We start from the raw sequence: 20,917 nt of genomic DNA, 5'->3' as shown, positions 1-20,917 counted from the left end.
TTTATCGCATACTGAGTTTTATTCATCGCACATGCAACATATATGACTCTCGTTCTGATCTGCCTTGGTCTGCTATGCTGCTGCATACAGATGAGCTGTGCACATTGACTGATAAATAAATGTTGCACAACATGAAAAAAGTGCACAACACAACAAATCGATTTGTTGCAGCCCTACTTCCTTCCAACAGGATTGAGACATTAGACTATTTTGTGATTATTTCACTGTAGAATTCTTGGACAAATATTATGTGGCCAAATCATTTAATGCAAGTGTGGAGTGCACACTTCACTGAGCAAACCTCAAGTGAAAAAGTAGAATCGGTGTGTAAGTGGAGATGACATGGAGAACGTGAAACATGAGCCAAGTCAGTGACAGTGGAGGAGCTGAAAAGATGGATGCATTTACACCTCTTCAACATCTGGCTGAAACGCTAGCGCAACACCTCCCTTGGTGATTTGAGATGAGTCACACCAAGTGAGCAGATTTGAACCTGTCTGAATGCTTCCTGAGTGCATTTACAGGTAATCATTCATGAGGATAATTACAAAAGTGGGTGATATCACAGACACAGACGTGTCAAACACTTTAAAGGAAAGCAGAAAAAAAGCTGTCAAAAGTAGGCACATTGTTTCTACTCATAGAAACACCGTCATATAAAGCAAATATCAAGGTTTGCCTTCTGTTTATGCAATTATTTCCAGAGTTGGTTTTGAATCAGATGTAAACGTTCCAACTCCGGATGAATGGCTGAAAATGGATGGATGGAAGTAAGCGTTGCTATGGTTTCATAAAGAACATTTCTGCAAATGAAGAATACAGAAAGGTAATTAACAGACATGAACACTGCTCATATTGAGCTTGGTTAAAGCCAATTGAACTTAATTTAGCATGTAAGGAAAAGTTGACATGGCGGTCATTAAACATTTTTTTCATTATTCTACATTGTAGATGAAACACAAAAAATAAACAAAGCTCTGCCTCGATTGACTCTCCTCAGAATAAACCAAGGATAATTTGCCCTCAGGTTTACTATACGTGCCATGTTTAGAGACATTGGGAATGTTGCCTGCAGAGAAAAGGAAATAATCGAGGGGAACAATCTGGGAAGCATTCCGTGTTGGGATAAGCCTAAGCTCAGTAAAGAGACGATATCTGTCCCAGCCAGGTTTCACTGTTAAACATAAGCTTCAGGAAAATATCATGAACACCAGAAATACAAAAGACATTTGTAAGACACAATTTTCAAAGTTTTCCCATTTGGACCGCTTTTTCACATTGATGAGGTCGACAACACCAGCTAGTAAAGACACAGAATATCCTGAAAACCATCCTGCAGGTGTGGTAAGACATTGAACACATCACAAAATAAAGACCGTTTATGTGTCTCATCTTCTCCAGCTATTTGTGAATGTGCGCAGTGAGATAACTGTCTCTAGCACACACTTGCAGACAGCTGATACGTGAAAGTGATCTAAATTGGTATAGGGATTTATGTGAAGAATCACATGGCAGGCTAACCTTTAATCTACTCCAATCATTGAGTTCTTATTCCTACAATCACCTCACTGTCACCCATCTACCTTAGAAACAGTGGTAAATGCAGTTATTGCATCTGAAGTTTATTGATATTTAATCAAACTTGAAATTTGTGACTACACTATAAAAAGCAACCTGTAGAAACAACCCAATAAAATTTAAGTAACAATTTGCACATAATTTGCTTAATTTATATCCCATATATGTTTGTAAATATTATCTTATATTCAAAGTTAAGAAATGCCTAGGATTTAAGTATGTACTGGCCCTTATCACCAGGGAAAATAAACATTGTAACTTCAGCAACGTTCTAACATAGTATAGCTATTGGGGTTGCACGTAGTTAACCAGTTAACCAGTTAATTGCCGTTAATGTTTGTAGCGGAAATCCACATTATTCCCAGATTAACTTGTGTTGGGTTCACACAAAGTTCCTTTCTCTCACACTCAGCAACAGGGGGAGGTTGGAGCTGGCTATCTCCTACCTTCTCCCACGGACATAAATTTTATCAAGTGACGTGTTTTTTTCTTCTGCGCTAATCAGGAGGCACAGGACTAATATCAGAAACTGGTCTGGTTTACATCAACCTCAGACTGACCCTTTTCTCAAGATGGGGGAAGCCGTAAAACTTCTCCAAGGTCCTCCTGGGAAGTTCAAGAACTGAGTCTTTATAAACCTTGCATTCCTGTTTATTTACAATCAAAGCAGATGTTTAGTTTGCTTCACCATTAGAAGTCAAGGTGCTCTAATGCCCTAAGTAAATGCTACAATTTTATAAGTTACAAACTTAACTGCTTGTTTTGTGTTTTCCTTTTTATATTTGCCAATTTGTGTTTCTCCAGTTAAAATTCATGCTAATGGTAAAACTGCCCAGTTTAAGACTAGCTTATACAACATAATTATGAACCTCACTCACATCTGCACTGTTTATAAACTGACCCCACAATAATCGACTTCCGTACTATTGAGGTTCTTTGTAAAATGTTTTTTCCTATTTTTACTTCACCCTGTGTCTTAATGATTTTTAGCTGTTATTTTTGGGAATTTTGTTGTATTTCCTTTTTATCTTTTATCTGTGTTCGACATGTTTATATAACGCTTGTTTAATTAACCAACATTTTTAGTGTACAGCGCCTTGTTTGGTTGTAATGCCTTGTGAATGCGCTTTATAAATAAAATTGGATTGGATTGGATTGGAAGACATCAATTTAGTTCTTCTCTGTTTAAAGTAATACTTTGATCCCCATCTGGAACAACTTTGGTAAAATTGCAATCATGGATCTTTCATTGTTGGAAAGACAGGGGTTATTTGAAATAACTACAGTGCCATCAAGTGGTTAATGAGTGAAATACATGTGGGTGTGACAAAAAGACAGTTTATAAAACCAGAAGTTCAGACCTCGTGTGGCAGAACAAAGAAGAAAGATGCCTTAAGCGAACCTCTGCTGGGCTTTTCCACCTGGGCCCAGCAACAGATAACCCGACGCTCATAAAGTTGTTAAGCCAAAAATCTCAAAAGTTACGATAAAACTCATAAGTAACCCATTTGTTTTGTTTTGACTTTCTACGTGAAACCGGAAGTCTGCGTGGCCCGTACGGAGAGTTTTCATGTTGAGAGTTAAAACCAATTTGGAACAGTTTTTTTTTTTTTACTTTGTTAGGGATAACTTGGACTCACGATCTGAATTCCACATTTTCGGTGCTGTTGAAGCGAAGTAACCTCAAAAGTCAAGCCACTCCCGGGCAATGAGATTCTCCTGAACTCAACAGACTTCATCGACCAACTCGGGGCCAAACATCCTACAGGCCTCAGTCCTCTGCACTTGCAAAAACCCAGGCTGTTTCAGCTTCTGGCCACTTTCTAGCGATGAGGAGAAAGGTCTGTGTTTCGTTTCATTTGGCTGACTTTACGCTAAACACAATTATTGAATTCAGATTATCAGAGTTTCTGGTGTGTTTATTTCAACCCAAATTCACATTTAGCTTTGAAGATGTATCCTTTTTTCTCTGCTACGACACACACACACACACACACACACACACACACACACACACACACACACACACACACACACACACACACACACACACACACACACACACACACACACACACACACACACACACACACACACACACACACTCACACACACACTATCACTTTGCCCCCTTTTAGAAATTATTCCCCATTTTTCTATAATCTTGGTGTCACCAAATTTCCACTTTATTACAGATCAGTTATTCCATATTACTGCCATAAAGCTTTGGGTTAACAATTGTCTTAATTCCATGCATGAAACAATAAGCTGTGTTTGGTCCTTTTTGTCCATGCCTTAACTAATGTTTGTAATAAACTCACAAAATGTAAATAACGCCTGATCATTTCTAACAATTCTCAAGAATAATCGGCACATTCTGTCAAGAATTCATCCTTTAGGTTAATTTGTGGTGTTAACTCTGAGACTGATTACATTGCGAAGATATAGATATTAAATCTAATGGTACAGTTCCAAAAAGTGGTGGTGCCCCGATTAATTAATGCAAGATTATAAACAAGCTAAATCTATGCCACATTTGAAATATAGATATAAATCTATAGTTATCGCTACATGTTTTAACCGGGTAAACTAGTTTTTGCCAGTTAACTGCTTCAAGTCCTTCTGCTGCGCTGGGTGCAACATATCTTGTGCCACCAGAGGGCGGAAGAGCACCGCTATCAAAAAGGTTTACTGAACAACTGCAGAAGAAGAAATGAGCTCGTCACATGATCAAACAAATGTGCTCCAACAAAAAAAGGTTAGCAACAAGGCAGCATTGGATCATGGAGCAAGGCAGCATATTATTAGTTATTTTATTCTTGGAACACAATAAGTCTCACATCAAAAAGCTGAGCCTGGCAGAACATAGCTCAGCAAACTGAACCGAGACCAGCAAAAGGTCAGTGTGCCGTGACACTCCTTGTGTCTGACTCCTAATTTGTCTAGTAAAATAAACGCCAGCATAATTATTTAGTTCAGTGTAAGAATTTTTTTTTAACCGTGGCCTCCAGATTGCACTTACACTGTATATATGCTGCTTATACACTGTATAAGCACGCAGTCGCAAGCAGCACTGTGTAATTAATGCCAGACGGTCCAATGCGCAACAAGTTCTGAGTCGGACAGACATTCCAACTGTCATCCCGCTCTCTCTTTACCTTTTTTCCCTAAATGTAATGAGTGTGGGACTTTAGTTGTGCGACAGAATTATATTAAGAATAGTAGACGGAAAAGGCATTATTATTTATAGAGTGGGGCCAAATGTTTGTGTGCGTGAGTGGTGGGGGTGAGGGTGGGCTTGGTTTCCGGTTAACTGGCTATTAACCGTTATGGGGTTTTAATAGCCCGCTAAAGAAATTTTTGCAAATGTGCATCCCTAATAGCTATAGATGTATCGTGGAGATGATGTTCTCTCAATTTTTTTAATACCTTCCACCAATAACACATTTCTGACCTAAAACATACCATCCAGTTGTCATTCTTACCAAACCACCGCACATCCACACTTCCCAGGGTCCTCCACTCATTACGCACCTGCATATTCAGCCACAGAACACCATTAGTGTGAAAGGTTTTCTGCTCAATAATGTCAGAGATGGAGAAACAACTGGCTACTACCACTTCAACTTTGGGACAAACTACCAGAGTCCCAATGAGGAAAACCCCATTTAAAGTTACAGAAAACAAAAGACGTAGGCCTAGAAAATGATGACTGGTGTTTTGTGCTCTTTCGTTTCCTCTGCCAATGTAGGTTTCTGGTTTATGGCTGTCTCAGGGACAATACCCAACAGAAAGGGTGAGTGTTTCGTGACTGCGTTTGTGTTAAAAAGCTTGCTTGTTGAAATTTGCTATTGCAGCTTTGAGGTTGGTATGGTCTGTCTGCAGCAACAAACACTAAAGATGTCAGCACTTATTCAGATCCAGACATCAGTTTGATTTTTTGATCAATAAATTTTACCCAAGCTAGGAAATAATGTGTTAGCGTCAGTTTGTTGGGTGGTTGGTGAGACACGTGGCAACATCATTTACAAAGCAGAGAAGGCTTCATGTCTGGAGATGGTGCTGACGCAGGGGAAAGGGAAAAGAAATGGGTATCTTCAAATGTAAGTGGGTCAACAGTAAGTCAGAAAGTAGAGCTTAAACAAAACCGTCCATGACAATGAAATGTCACAGGTCTGCATTGCAGGCAGTCTGAGTAACTAACGTGACAGTGAGAGCATCTCACTATCACTGCAGCAGAGGTGTAAGTAATAATGATGGGTATTAGTGTTCCATCTGATGAGGGCTGTGATGAAGAGTGTCAGAAATCAAAATGTGCTCAGCAAATATTGTGCCACTCATACATTATTCATGGGAGGGGAATGAAATCTCTCCACAGCACCGACAAATGTCAGAACTGAGTGCTGAGTTGAGCATCTGAGTCTAAAGAAATTTGACTCAGAAAAAGGACATTTTACAGTCTTTAAAAATAAAAAAAGTGCTAATGCAAAAAAAAAAAAAAAGACTCATTTGAGGTAGTGGCCTTAACTCATTAACACTGAGACTTACAGACTTTTTAAGTTTACATGATCAAACATTTAAACGCAAAACTTGACTGATATTTTACTGCTGAGGTTTGTAGGACGTCAATACCCAGGAACGTTAAAGAGTTTTCATCCAACAATATGATACATTTCTAAAAGTAATTATACCCAACTTTCATACTTTCTGGCATCTTGGGGTAAAATGAGAAAAACACCTTTTATATGAGCAGATATTAACCAACGGACTACTGGAACTACTTAGAACTACTAGAAACAAACTTAACTTCTCCACATGAAAAGGTTTTCATGACTGTTTTAGAAAGCCATTTAGAAATTTAGCATAATTATTTGCTGACATATTTGAAAGATCATAATTTACATTACAAATGCAGGAAAGTGAGAAGTGTGTGAGACGTGTGCAACACCAGCAACTACAGGACCATTTGCCTTAAAACCTTTAACACATGCTAAGTTTCCCTTACAGAGGAGCAAGGCCCTGTGACTTCCACAAGAAGATGAGAACCTTTGAAAATATTTTGAGACATTTTGCTCATGGCCGTGTAAATGTGTTTGCAATTGGCAGCAAACTTTCCTAACCCATAATCAATTGGTGTGCATGAGGAAATCAAATTATTGCCTCAGTCTGACTGTTGTCGAACCAAACTGTTCTACACCTTATCAAATTAAGTCACCCAGATAACGTGGTTAAAATAAAAACAATATTCTCTTGTAAACAACATCCCAGCTCAGCCAAGCTATGACCTATGGCTGGGCACCCCTGGCGCTGCCAATTGGAGCTGCCGTAGTTGCCAGCTGCCATCTTAGATGGGTCTACATTCACTCCCAGTGCATTTAATTCTGCTTATCAGAAAATCAGACACATGGCACGATAATAAAATCTAAATATGATTACATAAAATAAATAAAAACAAATCCATCCATCCATTTTCTTCCGCTTATCCAGAGTCAGGTCGCGGGGGCAGCAGCCTAATTTGAGAGGCACAGACATCCCTCTCCCCAGTCACTTCGCCAGCTCCTCCGGGAGTATCCCAAGGCCTTTCCTGGCCAGCTGAGAGACATGTTCCCTCCAGCGTGTCCTGAGTCTTACCAAAAACCACATTGCTCCTCCTGAATCAGAGGTTCGACAATCCAGCGGACCCTCCTCTCCAGAACCACTGAATAGACCTTATCAGCGAGGCTCAGAAGTGTGATCCCTCTGTAGTTGGAACACACCCTGCAGTCCCCCTTTTGAAATCGGGGGACCATGACCCCAGTCTGCCATTACAGTGGAACTGCCCCCGATATCCAGATGTGTAGAGCCCCACAACATCCAGAGCCTTAAGGAACTCTGGGCAGATCTCATCCACCTCTGGGGCCTTGCCACTGAGAACCTTTTTGATAAAAACAAATAAAAATATAAAATCCCAAAAGGTAGGCTAGAAAAGTCAATAGTAGCCCTACGAGATCTGTTTTCAATTGTATGCTGGTTGTTGCAACCGTAGGCACAGTTGCTCACTCTGCATGGACTCCAGTTGGGTTGTTGCTCTACAGTGCCCAATGGGACATCTACGTACTCGTGCCTATGGTCTGCTACACTCCCGTCAGCGTTTGTTTACCAACCAGAAGAATGCCAACACAAAAGGCTGCATGTCGCCACCTACTGTCATGGAATGGAACAAACTTCATTTAACCCTCCCACTGTAATGGGTGTGACCCTGTGAGGAAAGTTGACCATTGAGCTGGGTTGATGGTTTATCCCTTGGGTCCATGTGGCAGGGGTGAGGAGTGAGCACCACATCACCCCTGCCACGTGGACCTCAAGGGATAAACCATCAATCCTGCTCAATGGCCAACTTTCCTCGCGGGGTCACCCATGAAGACAATGGGAGGGTTAATAATTAAATATTCTAGAGGACTTGTAAACTAGGATAAATGCTCCCATCCTGGTTAAGGCATTAGCTTGCTAGCTTTGGCATTAGACCACATGTGACCAGTAACTCACATTCACACTAAAACAGTGCATCTTTGCTTTAGAATAAAACTAATGTGAAACTGTCAGTAACGGTAACACTGAGGAGGACTAGGGAAGTTAGAGTACAATCCAAGGTAGTTCATAGACCTATGTAAATCCAAGGTCCAAGACCATAAAACTGACTCCAATCCTGCATCAAAAATCCCAAAACACAATTCCAAAGCATCAGAGGCTGAACCAGCTAGAGTCAAGGTGCAACGATTTAAGAGTTCAAGACTTACAAATCCCACGGGGGGAATTGGGGCAGAAACTCTTCAGTAACTTCGTACATGAGACGCCGACTTGAATTTGTAACAAACCTGCTGACTTGCTGAGACCTCAAGAGACAAAGACAACCTGGAAGAGAGAACGGACAACAGGTGAGCTATTTAAGCAGAGCTGAACAGACAAGGAATACGGGTAACAGGAGGCCGCAGAAGGTGGTGCATTCAGGTGCATCTCAGTACTTTTATCTTTGTCTCACAGCTGGGCATCACCCAACTCATGATTGCTGAGTTTGATCGTCCCATAAAACATACAACAGAGCATATTTTTCCAGTTGAGCGTGGGTATTTGATGTGTTTTGTTGTCTACATGTCAAAAACACATTTCAGTTTAAATCATTCTGCAGCAGCAGATAAAAAAGAGCCTCCCCACGCTAGGTTTTCCAAGCTGAGCAAGGGGAATATGAGTGAACAAACCTGTAATCCCTCTTTGGGACATGATCTGTTTTAATGCACCTGATAAATGCTGTGCTAACTTTATCTTCTGCTTTGCCTACAAAAGCGAGCCATAGTAATAGCTGTTAAATCCCAGGGAAGCACAAGCTTGCTTGACAAAGTCCAGCCTGTTGATTCTGTTTCACAATAACACACACAATTACATTGAGCGTCTGAGTGCTTAGAGCAGCTGTGAGGTTATGATGAAAAACATTGCATTTACTTTTCAGGCATATGCCTAATGTTCCTGCTCAAAACAATTTTCAATAATTGCGAGCCAAACAGCATCATTTATCCCTCATAGCATTACACACAGAAATATTTCCCCATTGCAGCAACAACTAGAGAGAAAAACACCTAAGTCACAGAAATTAAGAGTAATGTAAGCAATGAACTAGTGGACATTCACACAATCCATACAGATGAGTCTCAGGCACATCTTTGAAGGGCAGAGGTATTTGTGTTTAATAAAATGTATGCATAATTTATAGCAATCTGGTTTACTTGCTTTTTTAAAACATTAAGATTGTGTTGAGAACATCACGGGTGTGAGCGTAAAGGGAAATCAACTCTAGAATAAAGAGGGCAGTTTAGTTTTTACTTCTGGTTTAAACTATATACAGTGGGGCAAAAAAGTATTTAGTCAGCCACCGATTGTGCAAGTTCTCCCACTTAAAATGATGACAGAGGTCAGTAATTTTCATCATAGGTACACTTCAACTGTGAGAGACAGAATGTGAAAAAAAATCCATGAATTCACATGGCAGGATTTTTAAAGAATTTATTTGTAAATCAGGGTGGAAAATAAGTATTTGCTCAATAAAAAAATTCAACTCAATACTTTGTAACATAACCTTTGATGGCAATAACAGAGGTCAAACGATTACTATAGGTCTTTACCAGGTTTGCACACACAGTAGCTGGTATTTTGGCCCATTCCTCCATGCAGATCTTCTCAAGAGCAGTGATGTTTTGGGGCTGTCGCCGAGCACACGGACTTTCAACTCCCTCCACAGATTTTCTATGGGGTTGAGGTCTGGAGACTGGCTAGGCCACTCCAGGACTTTCAAATGCTTCTTACGGAGCCACTCCTTTGTTGCCGGGGCGGTGTGTTTGGGATCATTGTCGTGTTGGAAGATCCTGCCATGTTTCATCTTCAAAGCTCTCACTGATGGAAGGAGGTTTTGGCTCAGAATCTCACGATACACGGCCCCATTCATTCTGTCCTTAACACGGATCAGTCGTCCTGTCCCCTTAGCAGAAAAACAGCCCCAAAGCATGATGTTGCCACCCCCATCCTTCACAGTAGGTATGGTGTTCTTGGGATGCAACTCAGTATTCTTCTTCCTCCAAACAGGACGAGTTGAGTTTATACCAAAAAGTTCTACTTTGGTTTCATCTGACCACATGACATTCTCCCAATCCTCTGCTGTATCATCCATGTGCTCTCTGGCAAACTTCAGACGGGCCAGGACATGCACTGGCTTCAGCAGCAGAACACGTCTGGCGCTGCAGGATTTGATTCCCTGCCATTGTAGTGTGTTATTGATGGTGACCTTTGTTACTGTGGTCCCAGGTCTCTGCAGGTCATTCACCAGGTCCCCCCGTGTGGTTCTGAGATTCTTGCTCACCGTTCTCATGATCATTTTGACCCCACGGGATGAGATCTTGCGTGGAGCCCCAGATCGAGGGAGATTATCATTGGTCTTGTATGTCTTCCATTTTCTGATAATTGCTCCCACAGTTGATTTTTTCACACCAAGCTGCTTGCCTATTGTAGATTCACTCTTCCCAGTCTGGTGCAGGTCTACAATTCTTTTCCTGGTGTCCTTCGAAAGCTCTTTGGTCTTGGCCATAGTGGAGTTTGGAGTCTGACTGTTTGAGGCTGTTGACAGGTGTCTTTTATACAGATAATGAGTTCAAACAGGTGTCATTAATACAGGTAACGAGTGGACAGAAAAGCTTCTTAAAGAAGACGTTACAGGTCTGTGAGAGCCAGAGATTTTCCTTGTTTGAAGTGACCAAATACTTATTTTCCACCCTGATTTACAAATAAATTCTTTAAAAGTCCTGCCATGTGAATTCATGGATTTTTTTTTCACATTCTGTCTCTCACAGTTGAAGTGTACCTATGATGTAAATTACTGACCTCTGTCATCATTTTAAGTGGGAGAACTTGCACAATCGGTGGCTGACTAAATACTTTTTTGCCCCACTGTATGTGGCCATTTTTGTTGTTTTTGTTTTCTCTGAGTATACTTAAGCAACCAGAAATACTTGGTCAGAACTGGCTAGGGTGCATGTGATAAACATGTTTAAGAAAAAGTTCACTTTTAGCTACAGACGATGCAAACGAGTCTGCAGTCTCCTTCATTTTTGAGCTGAGGGTTAAACTCTAAGCAAGCAGGAAGAAAGCCATGAAAGCTCCTACAGACAGTGAAATGTGTTTTTTTTTTCTTGGCAATGACCCAAACCAATTTGAAACGTCTAGGGCTTCAGTCTTATCCCTCCTCTGTAGGCAGCCATCCAGAAAAGCCATCCTTCTACAGTCAGAGCCATTGCAGGGACTTTTACTATCTACACAGATGGGTACTGTGAACACCAGTGTCCACAAAGAGCAATCTGAACTAAACAATCTAATCCGCTCGAGTTTAAAGAATGCATAATTGGTGGTGATGGTTAGTCATGGACTCAGGCTAAGTAAAATACATTTTTTATCTGTTAAAACTGGATTTACAGACTTCTAGGGGTAGAGTTTCTAAAGTCTTATGTACTTTTTAAAGTTGTTTTCACAATCTTTCATCATGGTGAGGCTCCAGCTGAAGTGAACATGCAATTGCAGCTTTCATTTTGAATATTACAATGTCAATAAAAATAGATTTTTGACTCGGTTTGGCGGCAATTTATTGACATCCACATTTTTTATAAGAATTGTGAAAATAATTACGATTGAAGACTGATCTCTGAGCCTCTATAAAGCATATTAAACTGTTGGGGCTCACAATGGCCCAGGGCCCCTGATAAATGGTCAAATGCAACCCCATCATAAAGTGCTACAATGGAAAAACTGGTTCACTCCGCCCATTTGGCCAATACATTAGCTGCATGCTGATCGGCTGGGTAACCCTAAAAGCTCCATGACTCTCTGGCTAGCAGTGCTTTGTAGTTAGAATCAGTGTTAATATTGTTGGCAATGAATTTTTGCGGACTAAAACAAAAGGAAAACAAAAAATAAGATACGTCTCTAAATCTAAATTCTCATCTTGTGTCATCTTCTTCCACCTATCCGGGTGGGGTGGGGTGGGGGGGGTGGGGGGGTGGGGGGGGGGGGGGGGGGGGGAAATCATCCCAACTAGGGAGTACCAGACAATCCTCTCCCCGGCCACCTCCACCAGCTCCTTCATCAGGACCCCAAGGGTCGACCAGGGGACCTCCTGCCGGTAGGAAATGCATTAAACACCTCCCTGGGGAGGCGTCCAGGAGGCATTCTAACAAGATGCCCAAACCCCCTCAACTGACTCGTCTCGATATGGAGGAGCAGTGGCTCTACTCGGAGTCTCTCCCAAATGTCCAAGCTCCTCACTCTATCCCCAAGGCTGAGCCCAGTCACCCCACGGAGAAAACTCATTTTGGCAGCTTGTATCCGCGATCTTGCTCTTTAGGTCATTACCCAAAGCTCATGACCATAGGTGACGACTGGGCGGTATTACAGTTTTTCTCGACTGGTCTGGCTCATTTCTTGAAACCGAGATGACATTCACAAAATAACATGGACAAATCTCCAAACCACCTTGCAATTGTTCACAACAGAATGTCAGTTTTCGTTGGTTTAATCAAATTGCAAATGGTTTAGTACATGTCTCAAGTGACTCTGTGCTTCTTTTCAAATGATTATGTACAAGTAGCTACAGTTAGCACAATGAGCCCACATTTAGCACATTTCCTAAATAAATAGATCTTGCCGATCTAAACTGATTAGTTGATTTGTCAGTGAAATGGTCACTCACTCCACAACATATCAGCATGGGTTCATTGTGTAAGTCATCATATGCAAAATTGTCTGTTCAACTGTCAAAATTAATCAAAGATATAATACCATGAAAGAATATCTTGGAACATTTGATAAAGTTATGACAGTACTTGACAATCAATCAGGTGAAATTAGAACTAATGAAGGAGCAGCCTCCCACATCTCAGATGACCAATCAAACAGGTTGTTCAGATACCTGACAGGTGTTGTCTATGATCATGACTGCTGCCAAAAGTATATAGACAGAGCTTGGCCCGGGGCCAGTTTCATTTGCAGTGTGAACATGGAAGCACCTTGCCAAGTACAACAGCAACTTCCTGCTCGAGGAAGAGGAAGAGGAGGAGTGAGAATGTGTGGAGGAATAGGGGGAAGAGGCCGAGGAGCACGGAGGCACCATGATGTCCCAGATGAAATCCGGGCCACCCTTATTGACCACGTTATAAACCATAGCCTCACAATGGCAGAGGCAGGTCGCCGAGTGCAGCCTAATGTGGCTCGGTCTACAGTCTCCTCCATCATCCAAACCTTTCGCAGGGAAAACAGGTACAGAACTATGCTATTGAACTATTCAGTGTTGGTGTGTGTGTAGGCCTAGTGTACTGTAATATCGTCATGTGATGTTATATGATACTATAAAAATGACAAAGACAGATAAATGGAGAAAATACTGTGAATAGTATTCCAGTCACTGTGCAGTGCATCACACTTCTAGTACCATAGGACAGCAGTACAATTACAGTGGTAACTCATTTTGTAACAAATTTACAGTGTTGACCTTTGACTTGTATGTCTAGGATTGGACGACAGCCTCAAGTGGGTGGCAGAAGAAAACTTCTAAATGAACAACAAGAACGAAAAATATGCAACACGGTCATTGCAAATAATGCCATCACACTGAGACAGATTCGTCATGCAATCCTGCTAGACAATGTAATGTTCCAAAATATGAACTCTATCAATATCTCCACAATAGACCGGGTATTGAAGAAAAATCAGATGACCATGAAACAGATTTACAGGGTACCATTTGAGAGAAACTCTGACATAGTGAAAGGGCTGCGGTACCAGTATGTGCATGTAAGTCAACTACTGGTTGTCTATCATTGTAACACCATTACAGTAAGACATGGTTACCACTGTTTTCTTGTTTTGCGGTATCCTTTTCACCATCAGAATGCAGCTTTGTCTGACTAGAGCATTTTGCCTAGAAATTGTCATCAGTTTCCCACTCCCTGTTTGTACAGTAATTTAGATCCTCCCTGCAGTATCTGTCTCTACTTGACTGATTAGATTTATTTCTATTCTATTGTAGAGAATAATGGCATTAGAAGGCAACGACACCCCTCACATCCTAGTGTTCGTTGATGAAGCTGGCTTCAACCTGGCCAAAGGTCGAAGGCGTGGCTGTAACATCATTGGCCACCGAGCCACTGTGGATGTCCCAGGCCAGCGAGGGGCAAATATAACAATGTGTGCCACTATATCAGAAAGAGGTGTGGCCACACACATTCCCAGTTTAGGGCCCTACAATACACAAAATCTCCTCAATTTTTGGACCACCTTTATACTGATCTCATCCCAGAAAATGAGAGAGGTGTAGAAGGACCTCAGCTACCAGATTATGTCATTGTGTGGGATAATGTGAACTTCCACCGCGGCCCACGCATCAGAACCTGGTTCACCACCCATCCCCGGATGCTAATGGAGTTTCTTCCACCTTACTCTCCTTTCCTAAATCCAATTGAGGAGTTTTTTTCAGCTTGGAGGTGGAGGGTGTATGAGCATTAGGCTCAAGACCAGAGGGCCCTGCTGCATGCAATGGATGCTGCATGTGAGGACATCACAGGGGATCAATGTAGGGGATGGTTGAGACATTCACGCCGTTTCTTCCCTCGCTGCATTGCACGAGAAAATATCTGTTGCGATGTGGATGAGAATTTATGGCCTGACAGAGAGCAGCGCGTCGATGGCCAGGAGGATGAGGATGGTGGCCAGGAAAGAGAGGGTGACAATGGCGACCACTGAAAATATTACTGTACTATTGTTCTGAAACCTTATTTACAGTATGGTAGGCTAGAGTTGTTTTTGTTTTGTTTTTTGTTTGTGTTTATAACTGTTCACATTTACAGAATCCTGTATATGTTTTCTTTTCACAGTATGTTCTCTAATGTTAACATTTCTTTGTACGAATGAAAATGTTTACAGTTTCCTTGAGTATGAGTGGTTAATTGGAGGCCGATTTTACTGTGAAATCTATTGGTTTTATTCATAGTGGTATTCTGTTGCTAGACCTGTGCCTCAGTGACAGTCTGAGCATTTTGACTTGCGGTGCTTAAACAATGCCAAAGGTATAATGCATTTTGGGGCATTGACTATTTATATGGGAAGGATATTTAGTTTTGACAAATGGATAAACTCTTTTGGGAGAGATATGAGCTTTTGCAGGGTTTCCATGGTGTTGTGCTAAACCATCCAGGTTATTTTGACAAAAGCACTAAATGAATGCACATGTGCCAAGGCAATTGAGAAGGATCTGTGCTATTTTCACTGTACTGACCTTTTATATAGGAAAGGAATCTGCTTTTGAATCATGGACGAAGAGTTTGGGGAAAGATATTTGATTTTGCTAGTGAGCTATAATGTTGGGTAGCACTGTCAGACTGTTTGGCCAAATGACCTCATGGTTTTGAGAATGTCATCTCGGTTTCAGGAATAGAGCCAAACCAATTGAGAAAAACTGTAACTGGTAAATCAAGAGCCTTGCTTTCCAGCTCATCTCCTTCTTTACCACAACATACCGGTTCAGCATCTGCAGTGGCCCCAATCCACCAGTCAATCTCCCACTCCCTCCTTCCCTCATTCATGAACAAGACCCTGAGATACTTGAACTCCTCCACTTCAGGTAGGATCTCTCTCCCGACCCGGAGTTGGCAAGCTGCCCTTTTCCAGTCAAGAACCATGGTCTAAGATTTGGAGGTGCTGATCCTCATCATAAATTATTACAAATATTGATCAACATTTTCTTTGATGAATAAAAAAATAGACCAATTAAAATCCAATCAGAAAATGGAAAAGATGGCAAAACAGAAAAAAAGAAACAGTCAGCAAGTGGAACAGGTAGAACAAGATGAGCAAAGAACCAATAGATAGATAGATGAAAGATAGATAGATAGATAGATAGATAGATAGATAGATAGATAGATAGATAGATAGATAGAAAGATAGATAGAAAGATAGATAGAAAGATAGAAAGATAGAAAGATAGAAAGATAGATAGATAGAAAGATAGATAGACTTTACTGTTCACCTCGAATTGAGGCAGAAATTTGCCTTTGACATGGCATATCCATATCGTATTCACACAAATACATAAAAATACAATTAAAAGGTATTAGAATGTTATCATTGTAAAAAAAAACGTTAAGAATTCAAAATTGTAATTGCGGTGGGAACAAATGATTTCTTGTAGACACCTTTCTTGGCCATTGGAACCCTGGACCTCCTTCCTGACGGAAGTAACTAAAAATATGGGTTCATTGGATGGGTTGAGTCTGCACTGATCAGGGTAGCCTTCCTGTGCACTGCTCGCTCGTGAAGAACAGAAAGTGGGATCTGAGGTGAACCTGTAATTTTCCTGCCTAATTTAACAATGCGAGAGAGTTGTGTTTTGTTTTAAACTGTAAGAAAGTTATACCAAGCTGTAATATTGAAAGTTAGAATGGATTCAATCAGTGATTCATATACAATTGTTAGGATGTCTTTGTTCACACTGAGTGCTCTTAGCTTCCTTAGCAGGTGGAGTCTTTGCAGCGCTTTCTTGTAGACACTGTTGCTGTGATTTGCAAAGGACAGGCGGTCATCAATTTCTGTTCCCAGATACCTGAATGACTGAACCTGCTCCACAAGCTGACCCTGTATGCTGAGGGGTTTGAACATGGATGTGTCTGCCTCACTGACTGTCCCACAGCACATTTCTTTAGTTTTTGAGATATTCAGCCCCAGGTGAAAGTCTTCAAATGTCTGGACCAGATTGCTGACCTCCTGCTGATATTTAAACAGGTCCTCCGATGTCTTCACTGATGCCACCAGTGCCATGTCGTCTGCAAACTTATACAGGGCCATTCTCTCACTATGGCACCGGATGTTGTTTGTGTAGACTGAGAAAAGCACTGGGGACAAAACACAGCCTTGTGGCAGTCCAATGCTAATGACACTTTTCGTGGATTTAAATCCTCTTAAAAACACTTGTTGTGGTCTGTCTTTCAAAACGTTTTGGATCCATAAAAGCAGCGTTGTGTGGAGATGGACATCTGAAAGCTGTTCCAGCAAAATGCTGGTATCTACTGTATTAAATGTAGAAGAAAAATCCATGAATAAGATTCTTGTGCATGGTTGTGTAGGTCCATGTGTTTAGTGACAGCATTTAGAAGTGTGAGACTTGCATCCTCTACACCACGTTTTGCCTTGTAAGCAAATTGTAGGGGATCCAGCTGGTCTGAGATAAATTTTGTCAAGTGTCCTCCCACTACCCTTTCCATGCACTTGCACAGAACTGATGTAAGGGCCACAGGTCTAAAGTCCCCCAGTTCTTTTTGCATGAGCTTTCTTGGGGATCGGAATTATCATAGATTCTTTCCATTGCTCTGGAACGCAGCCAAAGTCCAGAAGGAGCTGGAAGAGTCTGGTGAGTACCCCACCTAGCTGGGTGGTGCATTCGTTCAGAACCCTGCCACGGAGCCCATCAGGGCCGAAGCTCTTGTAGGGGTTGATGCAGCGCAGGATGGTGGTGACCTCCTCCTCGCTGATGGTCAGTGCTGGTTCAGTGAGGCTGTGGGTGGGGGAGGCCCAAGTGGAAAGAGGGCGAACGCCGTTGAAGCGGGCAAAAAAGACGTTCAGCTGTTCTGCCAACGAGATGGAGTCATGGCAGCTGACTTGCGGGATCTCAGGGTCTCTTCCCATCATGATGTTCAGGCCCTGCCATGCCTTACGAGCATTTCCAGATGTGAGTTGGAGCGCCACATTCTGTGTTTGTTTCCTTTTTGCAAGGATGGCTTTCCTCTTAAAGTCTTTCTCCAGCACCCTCACACGCTCATGGTCCTTCTGAAGGAAGGCCCGTTTCTTCTCCACCAGGCACATTTTAAGTTCCTTTGTGATCCACTTTTTAGTGTTTGGGTCTTTTTTTATTTGCTTGGTAGTAGTGACTATTTATTCGCAAAAGATAATATATGAGGTCATTACATCTGTCAATGTATTCAGATTGTTTCCACTCTCATTAAAAAATCGGTCCCAATCGGTCTTTTCAAAACAACCCTTTAATGCTTCACTCGAATCCTCATTCCAAACTTGGATATTTTTTATTTCCGCTTCCCCTGTCTTCAATTGTGACCTGTATTTTGGTAGTAGTAAGATTACATTGTGGTCTGATCTACCAAGAGGTGGACGTGACTTTGAGATATATGCATTTGGGATGTTGCCATAACACTGGTCTAGTATCTTGTTCCCTCTTGTGGCTGTTGTGACATATTGCCCTAGATTAGGTAAATATGTTATGATGTCGCATTTATTAAAGTCTCCCAAAAGAAATACTGGCTGATCTCTGGTTCTGTTGACAGCCCTGTTAAAACTATCTGCTATGGAGTCAGCAGCTAAGTTAAAATCAGGGCCCGGCACGTAGACCAAGATGACGTGATTTGAGTAAACTCACGTGGGAGGTAGTGTGGTCTAATAGACACTGTTAAAAGTTCATAATGTTCACAGTTCTCAGTCTCTCTTATTGTGTAGTTGGCTGCCCACCTGCTGTTAACAGCCATGCAGAGGCCGCCCCCAATCATCTTCCTTGTTTTGGTTGCGTCTCTGTCAAGGCCTATGATGTTATATCCCTCCAGCTGGAAGTCAGCGTCTGCTGAGAGCCAGGTCTCCGAAAAACAGTAGAGGCTGGTCTGTTTGTAGTCCTGATCATACTTCAGAAGTGTTGTGTAGGGAGCGCACATTAGACATTATGATAGCCGGTAAAGGAAGCCTACTACCTCTTCTCCTCATTCGGTTCAGTATTCCTCATCTTGATCCTCTTTTCCTGCATGTGCGCCACCGTCATCTCCCTCAAAGTAACTCCAGTGGTATAATATTCCTCGAAGGGAGGTCGGACTGAGCAGTCCCCGGGTGTGCTCGATTTAGCGCCAGCAGGTCTCCCCGCAAGTAGACAAGCCTTCCTCGGTAAGCGGGGAGAGGCTGAGTTGTCTGTGTGCAGAGTCCATTTAGCGGGGTAAAACTCGTAATCAGAAGCCAAGAAATGGCCACGTACAGCGTGTTAGTTCCAAGCATCCTGTTAAGTGTACGGGGTCCAAAAACAGATGTACAAAAACACCAAACATCTTAACAAACAGGGGCAAACAAAGGCATTCACACCGAGCCGTGTCAGGAGTCGCTCACAGGGTAGCGCCTCAATCAGAGTCCTGCCGCTGTTTGAAGAAGCTGCCATAACCACAGATCGATGTCTACGCCAGTAGCATTTTAACAACTTATGTCTAAAAGGAAAAAATGTTCGATCAGAGTTTGGGGCTCTAGCGATGTTTTTGTAACCAACAAAAACATTTAGGCAGCCCACCTTAGTAAATCAGTGCAGGGAAAACTAATAAACACACCTGAAGACAATTCTTACCTTGACCTGCTTTTAATGTTTTGATGTTCTTTTCTGTCAAGTTTACAAATATTATTGCAAATTATACAGGTTTGATTACTTTATTAATACTGAGACACAATTTCAAACTGTCCATTTTGGTATTTTCCATTAATTATTGTTAAAGAAACAATTATAAACACAGAGTTTAATTGATCCAAAGTGTGAAATGTGAAATTTTCATATTTCTTTACAGTTTCACATAGGTGTAGTTAAAATTGTCTTTAGAGAGGTTGAAAATGATTGCATCAGGAGAAAAATAAATGTATTTTAATAGACTAAAATAAGACTGAAACTAAAACAAATTAGATGACTAAATTGTGATTAAAATTACATTTTTTTTGTCAAAAGACTAAGACTCAAACCAAATAAAAATTTCTTATCAAAATTAACACTGGTTAGAATTACCGTGACAAACTCTTATATAGCAGATGTTGAAGTGAGAGTGGGACATGCAAATTTAAGGTGGTATGTCCACGTTTATGATGTATCTTACCAGCTTTTCTCAGAACCAACCAGTTAACCGCAGCCATTATAACATCACTTACATATATAGGAAAGCAGTTCCGAGACAACAGACGCCCAAGCTGCCTCTTTTCAGCAACAACAAGGTAAATATGGTTTAAAATTCATTCATCCTGAGATTTCAAACAGGATAGAACTGATGTTTGAGATTTGTATTCACTCTTTTCAGTACCATCTCTCATTTAGGTTAACACATATATATCCCCAAAACCAACAGAGAGAACCACGAGATTTCATTGCAACTTTACAAAGTGAGTGTCTGTGCTTCTGGAATTCTCACCTGCATCATCAAGTGGTAGTGGTTTTAATATGTCATCTAAAGAGCAGATCATAATGCACATCAGTAGTTTCTGTAACTTTTATGACTAAAACAAGTTGACAGAGCACAGATGACGAACAACACAGATGTCTGGTCACCACTTGCTTGAAAGCGATCAAATAGACATATTTTGCCTCTTCTCCAATAGCATATCATCAAAATATGACTCATTTTTGCTTAGTGGAAGAAAAACCCTCTCTTGATTAGCTCAATCTGAACACCTTTGAGCTTGTTTTTTGACATCTCAATAAATGAAACACTAATCCCCTCTGTAGCGCTGGATGGAAATAAGCTCAGAAAGGAATTAGTAAATGACATTATACCAAGGATATCAGCTGTGACATAATAGGGCCCTAATGAAAATAACATTCTCATTAATTTCCTGACAGCCTGGCATTTACAGTTGCAGCCACATCTTATATTATAGTCCTGAAGGGCAATGAAGGAGAAAACATGAAGGAACATGACATAGTGACACAAACTGATCTGATCATATAGACTAATCTAAACACAAACACGAATTTTGTCTAATACAA

Source organism: Nothobranchius furzeri, chromosome 10, assembly GCF_043380555.1.
Source record: "Nothobranchius furzeri strain GRZ-AD chromosome 10, NfurGRZ-RIMD1, whole genome shotgun sequence".
Taxonomy (NCBI): Eukaryota; Metazoa; Chordata; class Actinopteri; order Cyprinodontiformes; family Nothobranchiidae; genus Nothobranchius; species Nothobranchius furzeri.
This window is presented reverse-complemented; position numbering follows the sequence as displayed.